Below are 13,143 nucleotides of genomic sequence, written 5' to 3'. Positions count from 1 at the left end.
TTGTTCTGTGGGTAGGTGCTGTGACAATAGTTTTGCTGGGACCATGATTGCCGCTGCACCGTCACGTGACAGCGTTGCGAGGCGGACATATATACCGGTGGCACCGCCTCCTTCTTCCCTTTTGCTGAGCCGCTGAGTGCAGCGAGGTGGCTTGGGGCTGGGTGAGTATAGATAGTATCGTGCGCCTTTAGGCCGCTCTATGCTGATCAGTGCCGACCCCATCGCGGTCCCGAGGTGGTGTGCGCCCTCTCCCGGAGGGGCTTTGCCGCCGATGGGTGCGGGCTGAGGAGGATGGAGGTGGATTGTCCCCCACCACCACCCATCGCCGTGTGTGGGCTCCTGCTCCTCCGTGGCTTCGTTGAGTCTTGCACACTGGGGGTTGTAGTACCCTGAACTTTTCTCAGTTGGCGTAGGGATGGCTTTGGTGGGCGCCGACTTCGTGGGCGTCAGAGGCTATGGAGTTGCACGTGGTGCAGTGCCAGGTAGGTTGGGCTCTGCCCTTAATATCCCTGGTCTGGGAGAGTCTTCAGCAGAGCATCAAGTGACTCTAGTGTAGTGGTTTTCAACGTATGCTTCGCAGGTGATGCCTAAGATTTCCAGAAGGGTCTGCACCTCCATTAAAAATGTTTGTTGTTGTAAATGAAAAACGCCTGCTTTAGCGAGAAGCCTGCTAGTAGACTGGCCAAAGCAAGTCTGTTGTGTGTGTGACAGTCCCTGACTCTTAAAAGACAGCCCATTGCTTTTCCTAAAGCTATTCTGACAGAATGTTTAGGCCTCAGCTCTACCAACCAGCAACTTGTAGGAATAGATCAAAAATAGTGTTGTGGCCTTGTTCCTCTCTTTTATAGTGATGTGTAGGGTTCTGTGTAAGCACATAGTAGATCAGTAGAGCTTGCCGTAGCTTGGGTGCCCATTGGTAGCTTCTCAATAGGAAGTAGCTTGAGGAGGGATTGGTCTTTCAGCCCGTATGGTGAAGGTGGAGATAGAACTGGAAAGATGTAGCATCGATGTAGGTGGAAATGCCCTTAAAATAAGTTGGATAGAATATCTGACTGTTGCAGGAGACCACGTGGTGGAAAGTGTTGAACTCTCCTAGTGTATCCTTATGTGCAGTAGTAGGAGAGCAAGCAGGTCTTTGTATAAGCATAGTTTTTCCTTAGTAATAGTTACCAGGCCCCAGGTTTCCTTTTTTTAATGGGATAGTGTCATGTCTCAGTGCAGCTTGCCCTCCATGTACGTGCACATGATGAAAACCATGTTGGTAGGGACATCTGAGAGTATGATGAATACCAACATCTCTGAGCTGGACATGGGGTATATTCATCGCTGAGCAATGGCATAAGTAGTTTGGAGGTAGTATGTTCTAGTCCCATTTAGGCATGCAAAATCAAATTGTAGTAGTGATTGCCTGAGTGTAACTAGGTGCCTCTATAGGGTTGTAATTGCATTGTAGAAGGAATGGTGGGTAATAATTAATGTCCCGGGAGCGGGGCTGACTATATTTTCTTATTGCAAAAAAAATTATCTCATGGGCATTAACTCGCCCTTTTAATAGTCTGAGACCTAACAATAGAGCTTACAGAACAGGTTGAAGTGAATTTGTAGTACAGTGCGTGCTGTAGCTGTTCTGGAATAATTGCTTTGGAGCCCTATTAGTTTTTCATCTTTTGTCAACCTAGCCTACCTAGATAGTCTGAAAATTTTAGATCATTTTCTGAAACTGAGGAAATTATGTAACGTATACATTATCTTCTGTTTTTAGCCATGATACATCAAGCAAGTTCTTCCCTTGCCGGTAACTACAAAACTGGTAGGTACTGCTTTTTAACTGTAGGGTTTAATTGTGGGGGGCAAAAGTACTATCTGGCCGAGTACAGATCCACTTATGCGTGGCTTGACTATTTTAAAGAAATCTGGAGTGCCTGCTGATCTCTCAGGAGGTGCAGGGCCAGTGTTGCTCCATGAATCTTCCAGTAGCTGTTTATATAGCAAGTTGTTCTTACTTAGCCCTCTGATAGCTGTATGGGTAATCCTCACCCTGCTGTGGGTGAAGAACATTCTTTCCCTATATCGGGGGTAGCTGTCTTAGTGTGTATCCACAGAAACAGCAAGGAGTCTGGTGGCACCTTCAAGACAAACAGATTTATTTGGGCATAAGCTTTTGTGGGTAAAAAACCTCACTTCATATAATATCTCCCTTCAATCAACTATTCTGCAGTTGTTCTTCCACATCCTTGGAGGTCATCTGAAGGGGCTAAACAATGGCTTGATTTTTGGGACAGGACACTGGCTCACATTCTGATTTCTAGGACAATCACTTCAGATAGACCTATAACAAAAGGCTTTGAAGTGAAAGACTGTGCTATTAAACTGAACAGCCAATGATGCTTTAAAGAATAAGAGTAGTGGACAGAAGTGATTTCTGAGAACTCTATTCTGAGGCTTTATTCGGTGCCTGTTAGATTTGATTTCAGACTTTTGTTTTACCAATGCCTGATTTGGTTTCTTTGTTTCTTTTGTTAGCAGACCGAGACCTGATGCCACTTGCTAAGGTAAAATCATGTTTAATTTTTTTGCATCATAACTGAGGGACACAGTTACTTAAAGAGAAATAAATGTAAATTATGGTCTGGAGGTCTTGTTTTTTAATCCAGTCCGTACGCTAGCTAAATATTTCCAGCAGCTAAATACCAGACTTTCTCCTTGTGCCACAATGATGACACTTATTTGCTACTCTTGACAAGAGAATGATGAGAGCTCTCAACCACCTGTATTTCAAACTGAGGCACAACACTGTTGGGAACAGTTTCATCTATTGATGTCTGAACCTGTTTCATAACTCTCCTCTCTTTTCTCAGGATTTAATGGAGGAAGTTGGAAGCCCCATAGAAGAAAAATTATCTGGTAAGAAACAGAATAACTCCTCTTGGGGAAAACATCTCCATGGCCCATTAATGGGTTTCCCCTCCTTTATGGAGCTAAGGCAGTACAATGACAAGGATAGTTATGGAACATGTTTAGAGTTCTGTGTCTGCTTAATACAACAGAACAATTCTAACTTTCATTATTACTCAGTCTCTTAGATTGTCTTCTCTGGTTGAGTAACTATTTCTAGAGCATCTTTTCATTCAGCACACTCCCGCCTTTTGGTAAATCACACTAACTAAACCAAACTCCATGTTAGAAAAATAGTTTAGAACCAGTCTCACCAAAGCCGATACAGTGATGACAACATAGTTCAGCAGAATGCACAGTGACGAACACCAGCTTTGTCTTTCGCTCCTATCTGATGTATCTGGCTATCTTGTGAACCTCTCTGGTACATGTTAAAAATGCTAAAATGGTAATGGTTCCTAATTTTTTCCTTTTTCTCTTCATATAGGCCTGGAAGGTGAATCCTGATGATGAAAGGCAAGACATTAATACTGACCTGAGCAGGTTGTTCCTCTGGCGAAAACTGCTGATATTTGGCTAGTAAATAGTGTCTAGAGAAGAAATCTACTCTAAAGAAGTGGCTTTTTTTGGGCTGCCCAAGTCTTTCATGCACCTCAGACAAATTAGAAGTAAATTAGGAAGCAACTTGACTTGCTTTGTATTTTCAGCTACCGTTCTCTTATATACAGCCTCCACTGGAGATAACATAATTCAGCAGATGGTCTGTGAAGAACATGCTGTACTGTCTCTTGCTCCTATCTGAAGCGTCCTCCAGTTGCTTGTGATTTACTCTTGCAGCTAGTTCACAAGGAAAGCTCAGGTCATAAATGTGCTCTTTTGTCTGCCAAAAGTGCTCTGAAGACTGGCTGGCTTTATAGCAAAATTTCTTTTTGCTAGTCTTCTCTAGTAACTGAATTAGAGAGAGATGCTCAAAACAGCATCTGTGCTGGGAGTTTGGTCTACTTACTGTCACAGCCCTGAGTCATGTAGTTACGTCGAACTCTGTTTTAGGTATAGACCCAGCCTAAATGTCTAATATGCTGGTATCTGTTGACATATTGTTTTTGTGGTCTTCCCCCTCACGCCCCAGGTCTGTCTTCCATCTGTTCTTTTTTTATTCTTACATTGTTGGCTCTTTGGGGCAGAGACAGTCTTTGTTCTGTCTGTACAGTGCCTTGCAGAAATTGGTCTTTGTCCATGATTGCTCCTAAATGCTCCAGTAATACAAATAATAAATAACTTAGTGGCATGGGTACCATAACTGTCTCTTCTTTACAGGCTGTGTTAAATAGATTGGCTTCAGATGACCACCTGCCCGATGTATGGAGATAAAAATTCCAACTTGAACACTTCCATATTGTTTGCAGGGAGAATAGAGCACAGGACACTTCATACAAAGGTAACTTTGGAGGGGACACTTCCTAGTGTAAATACTACATATTTCACACTGTCCTGCAGCCATCTGTTGAATCTGCTTTGAATGCTGGCAGTAGGAAACCTTAGAGCTTTCAAAGTGGAGTGAAGCCAGGAAGGGAAAAATATATGGAACAAACAAATGTAGTATGTGAGGTTGATCTAATAGCATCTGATCCTGTTAGACAGTTTTCACTAGGATTCTTCAAATGTGTACAATTAATATTCTTATAGTATTAAACCTGCTCTACGGGGAGCAGAAATCCTAAGACTGAACCATGACTTGGAGTACTGGGTTTAATTCTTGGCTTTGACACACGCTCCTTCAGTATTGGGTAACTTGCTTCATCTCCCGATGCCTTGTTTCTCCATTTTATGGATGGAGAATAACTTTCTCTGGCCTGCCTGTTGAAAACATAAGCAGTTCAGAACGGGGACTTTCTGTGGTGCCTAGACACTCCCTGGTTGGTTAATGGTTTTAGAAAGCTGATTTGCTTTGTACAGTCATATGGTATACAACTCTCCTTTAAATTGCAGCAGGCCTAGCTTTAGGGCAAGTGGCCATGGCAGTATTTTAATCTGTCAACTAGGTTAGTTAGTTAGTTTGCCAAAGCAGAGTACTTCTTTCCCAAGCCCTAACTATTTTATCCTGCTGTAATAACATTAATTGTGGGAACTCTCTTGTTTTTAAAATCTTTGTCCATAAGACTAAGAAGTGGCTCTAGCAGAGGAAGACGCTGGCAGGTGCAAGAAGCTGTTAAGTTAGTCAGGGTTTGCTCCAGAGGGTGCCCTGTCCATCTTTATTTGGGTGGTGGGCTGATGGGATCTAGGCCTCCAGACTTGTCATCTTCACTGTAGAGTTAACTTAGGGGCCACACCTGAGTAAGACCCTAACTGTTCACATACAACCCTGTGGCCTGAGTGGTGGTACTTTACACTCAAGCTAGTGTATGCCCTGGGACAGGCCAGCTAACACTTGATTGCTGCTTATCACCTTGCTTTGCAGTCAAGACTCACTTAAATCAGCTGAGTGCTGATAACCATCCAGTGCCTTCCCATAACTTCCACCCTGTGTGCTCAGGACAGACAAGTTCTCCAACACCTCACTGTGAGCAAATCATAGAGCCATGGGATACGCACCCAGAAGTTCTAGCGTAACACAAGTGGATGCAGCACCAGTAACTCGGATATGGCTTTGCAGTCTGGCTGCTTGCACCCAGGCTAAGTCAACCTGAGTGCTCAGACCCAGCTGCTGATCACCTGAGTTACCTCCTCAGTGAAGAGACGTACCCAGGAAGGGGACAGTAAAATAAATTGCTCCTTGAGGGTCTGATAGGATTGGTGTGGGATTCTTAGGCAAGTACCCATCTCCTAGGTTAGAGAGGAGGATGTTGTCGCATGTAATGGAAAACAGGCTTTCTGTGTACTGTAGATGATGATGAATCAGGTCTCTGATCCTAATGAGGATAAAATTGACTAAACACTGATACAGTTCTATAATAACTAAATACTACAGAAGCTGCTTATGAGCTCCAGCTAATACCAGCTTTCTGTTTCAGGCTTCCAGAGGGTGCTTGGGTATCCTGTAAGTACTGTATTTTTAACTTCATGGGAATACTAAAGTAATTAGAGGTGGGAAAGGAATGGGTCTAGAGTATGCCTCTAAAATAATGAGGTTCTAGCTATAATCAGAGAATCTGTTTAAGTATATAGAAATATCAGTGCTGGTGGTTTATTACACATCACATACTAAAATAGTAGAGGGATAGGGGGAGAACTGGCAGAGTACTATCCAGTGTAGCAAACATGTACAGCTCCCATTGACGTGAGAAGACAGTTTCTCATCTGATACTCCACCACAGCCTATCCTCACCACACAGATTTTAGTTTAAAAACAGATTGTTGCCCAGTCTATACAAGCAGCCTGTATGATGAGATGCAAATAGACTGACTCAATCATGGAGGTCTGTAATTAGCTCTATCTGATTTCAGGCATCTGGCTTGGATTTTCCTCTTTCGTGATTAGTTGTCTCTGAGTTGTCCTTACACTCTGCTTCATTCCAGGACTGGGGTGACTTGGAGGTATTGAGTGCTGCTATTAGCAGTGGTAAGTCATCAGTATGCTAGTTTTGCTTTGGTTTGAACTTGGCAATTAACATAATGTAATAAATAGTTCGGTGCCCTGCTACAGTCTGGAGTCCAGGTGCTGACATCTAATGTCTCATGCATTATGGTGGAAATCATACTGAAGTTCTTAATGTAGAATTCCTGTGAGGTTTCCTGGTTTGTCCTTTTTCCCTTCTCTGCTACAAGATTTCAGGTACTGCTAGCCTGCAGGGCTCGCTTAAAGATAATCCAAGCTAGTGCTTCACCAGAGACTTAATGCTTTGTTTTGAGACCTGTGGATAAACAGCTACAGTGGATTTTGAAGACTTGTGTTCTAGGGAATCATGGAATGTTGTAAGCTAATCCACATAGCAGTTGTCTCCTACAGGGTTTATAATGATGTTGACAAATGTCTGACCTGAAATCAGTATGTAGACTACTTCATTACTGAAAGACCCTATAAATGAAGTAATATAGAAATGAAGACACTATTTTACTTTTTATGCAGAATTGCTTCCTTTTTACTCATGGAGTGCTGTCAAAAAGAAACTAATGCTCTCACTTCTGCTTGTTAGGTCCTGGCCCTGCCTTGAATAAACTTGGGTGAGTATGTATTTTTGTTTAGACCAATCAGTTGTTAACATGTAGCTAGTAGGAGTATTGTTGTAACCAGTGATGAAACTAGATTCTGCCAAATGAATGTCTATGATATTACTCCTTTCCGTTCCATTTGCTCTGAGGTTACATTCTTGCTCTGTCGTGTGTCCTCTAAATAGACTGGCCCAGAAGCTTGGAGTGGAAGGGATTTTAAAAATGTACTGAATACATGGAGCATATTGTGGCTTCTCAACTGTTAGAATACTTTAACTTGTCCCTTTTGCTCTAAAGGTTACCAGTTTAAATGACACTTGTGTCTGGATGAACACCTCTCAGATGATGGGGTCTGAAACCTCTACTGCTTAGGATGGGCCAAGGAATGATCTGTTCACTCCCTTAAATGATTAAATTAACAAAGCTTTTAAAAAAAAAAACAACAAAACCTGGTTCATACTTCACTTGGATCACTTCTGCTAGTCTTCCACACTGTAGATCAAGGAAATCTAGTCGAGTGGGTTATAGTCTAGCTAGTTTGGGTTACTAATTCATGTTATAATACACTTTAAACAATCTTCTTTTTCCCCATAAACATTAATATTAGAAGATGATGGATGATCAGGACAGCATTTCAAGTGAGAGGTTTGTATCTTACTCTGTTCCTTTGTGGGTTATATGTGGCAAAACCAGCTGGGTTTTAATCCTGTAGAAGTAACTGCATTGTGTGATGGAACCAACCTTTATTGTTGTGCTTGTATGAAGCTTAGCTTCACTTAAATACTATAGTATTTAAACTCTGGTCCTAGATACAGACGTGTACTATTGTCAGACACTAACACTTTTTCAAGAATGTGGAGATGTGTGATAGGTGTGCCTCTAAACAATTAAGGAGCAAGCCCTTGTACCAATTGTAAGATACTGGGGCTTTCAAAAAACTCAGTTTTAGCCCAGCACTGCTCCCACTATAGTTGGTGGGGGGGACAGGACTCCCATTAACTTAAATGAGAGCAGAGAGGGGCCAACACAGAGCACTCACAAAAAATGTTAATAGGCTTGTACGGTGGGACTTACTCATCTTGAGATGCTCCTAAATTTTCTTCTGTTTTGAATATGCCTCCTGCACCCACTTTTAACACTATACCACAGAAGCAACATGGGAGTAACTTTCAAAAAGCTTAAATTCCTACTATAGCACTTTGGGTCACTGCAAAATGGGGATGGCAATTCTTGTGGCAGAGTTTCATGGGATGAAATGACTAAAACTACACAGTACACATCTGTGCAGAACCTTGGTCTCCTGGGCCCTAGCCACTGGACCTCAGTGACAACTCCTTGTCTGTAAGAGTCATGATATATAGGTGCAAATTCACCAACATTGATATTGGAGTCTGATTAATACGAGGCTATTCCTCCAGTGCCTGGAACATGTAGATGTTCAGAGAGGATTCTAGCTGTGAAAACAGACTGAGTTGATTCACAGCATTTGGAATCCAGCTTAAAATCTGCTAACTGCATATCTAGGATGCCTCCCCTGGAGCTGTATGATAGAGGTTCCTTTCTCCCTTGCTTTCCTTTACAACTGAACAAACAGTGACACTTGACTTGGGGCTAGAATTGAAGCCTGTGATGACTTAGATTATAAGAGTAGTGGACAGAACAGGTTTCTGAAAACTTCACTCTGAGGCTTTGAAACTAGTAGTATGCCTGCAGGCAGAGCAAAGAATGACATGTAACATTTGAATGTACTTTTTTTTTCCCCTCCAGGGCTGGCGCGCACTCCTGGAAAAAGGATCACTTTGCTGAGGTAACTCTTTATTTGAACTTGGAGTAGTCTTTGCTCTGGTTCTCTGGCTGCCAGTGGAAGCACATACTATGCTAGATATGTGCATTGAATGAAGTGTTTGCAGCTATTATGAGCTGCTCTGCTTCTTAGTTAGCTCTGGACAGTTGCCGGAAGCTGGGAATGGGTGACTGCAGATGGATCACTTGATTCTGTTCTGTTCATTCCCTCTGAAGCACCTGCCATTGGCCACTGTCGGAAAATGGGATATTGGGCTAGATCAGTAGTTGTCTAACCCTTTTTGAATTGATGACCCCTTTCACACACAAGCCTGAGTGCAACCTCTCTTCTCCTCCTCCCCCATAAGTTAAAAATGCATGTTAAAATATTTAACAGTATTATAAATACTGGAGGCAAGCAGGGTTTGGAGGTAGAGGCTGACAACTCACAGCCTCTCACGTAACAACCTCATGACTCCACCCCCCGTTTGAGAACCCTGGGGCTAGATGGACCTTTGGTCTGACCCAGTATGGCTGTTAGGTACGTTCTAAAGCCACACAGCTCTCTGTACAGACCCAAAGCCATAGTGGATTGAAGATCTTTCTAAGAATGTAGTGCTGAGGCTTTGCTGCTTATAGATGTCTGTAATGTAAGTGGTCATCTTTAGTCATGAGAATAGAATTATCAGACAGCTTGATATGGTAAGTTGGTTGTTGCATTTATCTGACATGTAATTATGAAAACGATATTCTAAGATTCCTCTTCCACATCAGTTTTATGAAACATCCACTCTTATTGCTCAACCTCACTGCTAGCTCATCACCAATCTAAAAAGCAGAGATATTCCCAGAAAGTCACACCCAACCCAATAGCATTCTCCATCTCCTCTATATGGTTTGACCTAATTTGTTTTTATATGCTAGCTGTCTCAGTGGAAGGCTGGAATTAGGTTTGTGTACTGCAGTGTGACTTTCACTCTCTCTGCTGAGGGTGAGAGATTATTCAGTGGTGCTAGAGCTAAACAAAACTATTCCACTGCTGACTAAAGTATATTGGTGAAATGCTGACTTCCTCTCTGTGTGTGTACTGTTAATGATGATTTTGTTGTAAGCAATGGGAATCTCTCTGAAAAAGAATGAGGAAGACTCTTATGCTGAAACAGTACAGAACTTCAAGTTGTCTCTACTAAGAATCCGATTCCACCAGCCAGAACCTGTTTGTAAAAATTGAATTATTATGTTACAGAGAAAAGTTGGTCAAACATGGAGTGAAGCAATCGGCCCTCTGCCTGCCTGAGAGGTAAGGATAACTCAGAGTGCTGGGAGCTTATTTTTAAGATCAGTGTGACTCTTGAGGCTTAGATTTTTTTAAATCTCTTGAGGGCCGATTGTGCTGTCAGTGCAGTGTAGTGAGGAGTGACTGAACCTAGTGCTGTGACTGTTGCACGTATATTTGGCCATATCTGCTAGCTCCCATGACACCTTTCCTTGTGTTAGTCCTGCAGTTTCTGTTCAGCAATGAGGATGTCAAGAGAATTCTTCTGACTCTCATACCAGCAGAAATGTTCAATTAATTGTTTATGCAGAATCGTTCTTAGAAAACAGCTTGACTTCTGTGGCTGACCATTAGAAGGACACACTGTCTGTCTTGCTTCCATTAAAGCTAATGGGAGCAGGATTGGGCCCCTTCTGCTGGTGACTATATAATCTGATCACTGCAGTCAAACAAAGCTAGAAGCCCATTTTAGTCCCATGCTACCTTAGGGTAACTCTGAATCAAAGGCCAGATCCACACTACAGCGTTAAATCGATTTAACACTGTAACCGTCCACACTACAAGGCACTTAAAATCGATTTTAAGGGGTCTTAAAATCGATTTCTGTACTCCAGCTAAATGAAAGGAGTAACCCTAAAATCGATATTACTAAATCGATTTAGGGTTACTGTGGACGGATATCGAAGTTATTGGTCCTATTCTTTTACTGAGCTACCCAGAGTGCACCGCTCCGGAAATCGATGGTACACTGGGACCATGGATGCACACCACCGAAGTAATGTGCCCTAGTGTGGACGCGTAAAATCGATTTTATAAAACCTGTTTTATAAAATCGATTTTACTAATATCGATTTAAAGCTGTAGTGTGGACGTAGGCAAAGAGCTGCTTTAAAGTGAGCACATCTTAGTCTGTCACTAACTTTTCATGCTCCCACTTTGTAGGAGAGGTAACAGTAGAGGGATGACAGCCTGAAACTAAATGCCCCAATGAATGAAAGGGCTATTAAGCCGATACAATGATGATAACATAGTTCAGCAGAATACACAGTGATGAACGCAACTTTGTCTTTCGCTCCTATCTGATGTATCTGGCTACAGCTGAATCCTTTCATTAAAGAGCTCTTGTGGTCTTAAGTGACTACATGAAAATAGCATCTTGTTACTCCACATTACCTGCTCCTTGGGGGTAATTAGTATGTCCACTTGAAGCCTAACTTGCCAATGGATTGTTAAGGGCAGAATTCTACAACCAGGAGCAATGGCTTGCCTGCAGAAGCTCTATAGGGTGTGTGTAAGGAGAACCTCCTTATAAAGGACATACCCTGGTGTTGAGCCTTGTAGGTCCAGTCAAACACTGACATGATATAAAAATACACATGGCTTTGCTCAGGAAGGTTCCTTTTTAAAACTAAGATCCAGTTGTACAGATCTGCTAGTAGTTAAACTCATGAGACTGGTGCACTTGCATTTTTACAGTGCAGGTTCCAAAATGCAGATGGGAAAGGGCACTTCTAACTACTGATGATGAAATTAGGTTCTGCCAAATGAGTTCCAGTGCTGTAAACCATTTCCACTCTTGCTGAGGTGCTACTGATGGGAGAACTCTTAATTAAATGTCCATTTTCCTTCTCTTTTTAGAGAGCAAGATTTGGTTTGAATGGACAGTTGAGGAATCAGAAAGGTGGGTATCACTTCACTCGCATTGCTTCAGCACTTAACAGTGAAATGCTGCTTTGATCCCTTTGCTGGAATGGAGAGATGATGATTACAACCTTGGCTTGAACTCTCTCTCTGATGAGTGATGGAAAATCTAAGGTCTGATCTATTCCTGTCAATAAACATCTTGTGCTTTTAGAGATCAGTGCTTCATCCTATAACAGTTTTTGTGTCTCTCCTTGCAGTGTGAAGGCATCAGATTGTGTACCCAGCGACTCCTAAGTTTTGCCCACAAAAGACAGTGCCCTTGCTTCTGAGGTGCTTGGGTATAGCCATGGAGGGGCCAGAGTCAATCCTGCAGCAGTGGGTGTGTCAAGCTGGAGGGAAGCAGTCTCTCTGCCATCCCATTTAGACTATCAGTTTGGCCTGGAGTCCTTGCTCCACAGTCCTGCCTGCACTCAGAGCCCACCAGGACCGTTTAAGGGGCTTGCAAGGGTGTTGAAAGGACAGATGGGGCAGCAGTACTTGCTATGTTCTACACTTGCCACAATAAATGACATGACTTCTGGATGAAGAGTAGTCTACAGATTGTGCAGAAAAGATTTATGTTCAGAATGTCTTGTTGCCCCATTTGTCACATGCTTCTACATTGATACACACTTTAGTTTCTTGCTAAATATCCAATTAAGAAACTAGTTTTGCTCTGAACTTTTGCCATGTGTCTTTTAACCAGCACTAAGTAGACTTTAGAAGTAAAACAGCTGTCTAAGAAATTTGAAATGTGCTAAAATAAACTCATCACAAATGATTAGTCTGGAGTAGTTTGTGTATTATGTATGAGTTCAAAGTCTCAGGGTATGTTTACACTATGAAACTAGGTCAATTTTATAGAAGTCAATTTTTAGAAATCAGTTTTATACAGTCGATTGCGTATGTCCAGAATACGTGTATTAAGTTGGCAGAATGTCCTCATTACCGTGGCTAGCATTGACCTATGGAGCAGTGCACTCTGGGTAGCTATCCAACAGTTCCTGGAGTCTCTGCTGCCCATTAATTCTGGATTAAGCTCCCAGTGTCTAATGGGGCAAAAACATTGTGGTTTGGGGCACATGTCATGTGTCATCACTCACTCTTTAAAAGCACTGGCCAAAAAACATTTTTGTGCCAGACACCAGGGAGGTTTTGAAAACCAGTTTCATGACTGGCCAGGCTTTGGTGTGACAGTTGATTTTTCTTCTTGATGCAAACCCACCCTCTTTGTTGATTTTAATTCCCTGTAAGCCAACCACCCTTCCCCCCTTCAAAATATAGTTATTGTTTTGAAACCATGTATTCAAACAGACAAGGTAGCCTGGGGAGGAGAGAAAGAAAAGGCCACATTGCTC

At 42.3% G+C, this 13,143-nt stretch overlaps 1 long non-coding RNA gene and 10 other non-coding genes across 15 annotated transcripts; all 11 read left to right on the top strand.

Moving 5' to 3' along the window:
* The first annotated feature begins 31 nt into the window (after positions 1 to 31).
* On the top strand, positions 32 to 12,569 carry LOC115655856. 5 transcript variants are annotated; one of them, XR_004001526.1, is made up of 14 exons: positions 32 to 161; positions 1,763 to 1,810; positions 2,524 to 2,552; positions 2,859 to 2,904; positions 3,383 to 3,438; positions 4,213 to 4,333; positions 5,907 to 5,932; positions 6,340 to 6,454; positions 7,029 to 7,056; positions 7,652 to 7,689; positions 8,812 to 8,851; positions 10,073 to 10,126; positions 11,741 to 11,783; positions 12,004 to 12,569. It is a non-coding gene; the product is annotated as an uncharacterized LOC115655856 (long non-coding RNA). The 5 variants fall into 5 exon arrangements; XR_004001525.1 differs by having other exon boundaries at positions 42 to 161; positions 6,412 to 6,454; positions 7,655 to 7,689; XR_004001524.1 differs by having other exon boundaries at positions 46 to 161; positions 3,383 to 3,391; positions 6,412 to 6,454.
* On the top strand, positions 1,233 to 1,310 carry LOC115656940. The gene has a single exon (XR_004001814.1). It is a non-coding gene; the product is annotated as a small nucleolar RNA SNORD74 (small nucleolar RNA).
* Positions 2,377 to 2,444, top strand: LOC115656951. Its single transcript, XR_004001824.1, has one exon. It is a non-coding gene; the product is annotated as a small nucleolar RNA SNORD75 (small nucleolar RNA).
* Positions 2,707 to 2,788, top strand: LOC115656996. Its single transcript, XR_004001863.1, has one exon. It is a non-coding gene; the product is annotated as a small nucleolar RNA SNORD24 (small nucleolar RNA).
* Positions 3,215 to 3,298, top strand: LOC115656943. The gene has a single exon (XR_004001817.1). It is a non-coding gene; the product is annotated as a small nucleolar RNA snR60/Z15/Z230/Z193/J17 (small nucleolar RNA).
* On the top strand, positions 6,271 to 6,335 carry LOC115656941. Its single transcript, XR_004001815.1, has one exon. It is a non-coding gene; the product is annotated as a small nucleolar RNA SNORD44 (small nucleolar RNA).
* LOC115656950 lies at positions 6,845 to 6,908 on the top strand. The gene has a single exon (XR_004001823.1). It is a non-coding gene; the product is annotated as a small nucleolar RNA SNORD78 (small nucleolar RNA).
* On the top strand, positions 7,121 to 7,196 carry LOC115656939. Its single transcript, XR_004001813.1, has one exon. It is a non-coding gene; the product is annotated as a small nucleolar RNA SNORD47 (small nucleolar RNA).
* On the top strand, positions 8,666 to 8,733 carry LOC115656952. The gene has a single exon (XR_004001825.1). It is a non-coding gene; the product is annotated as a small nucleolar RNA SNORD75 (small nucleolar RNA).
* On the top strand, positions 9,912 to 9,991 carry LOC115656998. The gene has a single exon (XR_004001865.1). It is a non-coding gene; the product is annotated as a small nucleolar RNA SNORD79 (small nucleolar RNA).
* On the top strand, positions 11,111 to 11,193 carry LOC115656942. Its single transcript, XR_004001816.1, has one exon. It is a non-coding gene; the product is annotated as a small nucleolar RNA snR60/Z15/Z230/Z193/J17 (small nucleolar RNA).
* Positions 12,570 to 13,143: the final 574 nt, after the last annotated feature.

This window comes from Gopherus evgoodei, chromosome 8, assembly GCF_007399415.2.
Source record: "Gopherus evgoodei ecotype Sinaloan lineage chromosome 8, rGopEvg1_v1.p, whole genome shotgun sequence".
NCBI classification, from domain to species: Eukaryota; Metazoa; Chordata; order Testudines; family Testudinidae; genus Gopherus; species Gopherus evgoodei.
Note: the sequence above shows the minus strand (reverse complement) of the source record. Positions and strands in the feature narration are given on the sequence as shown.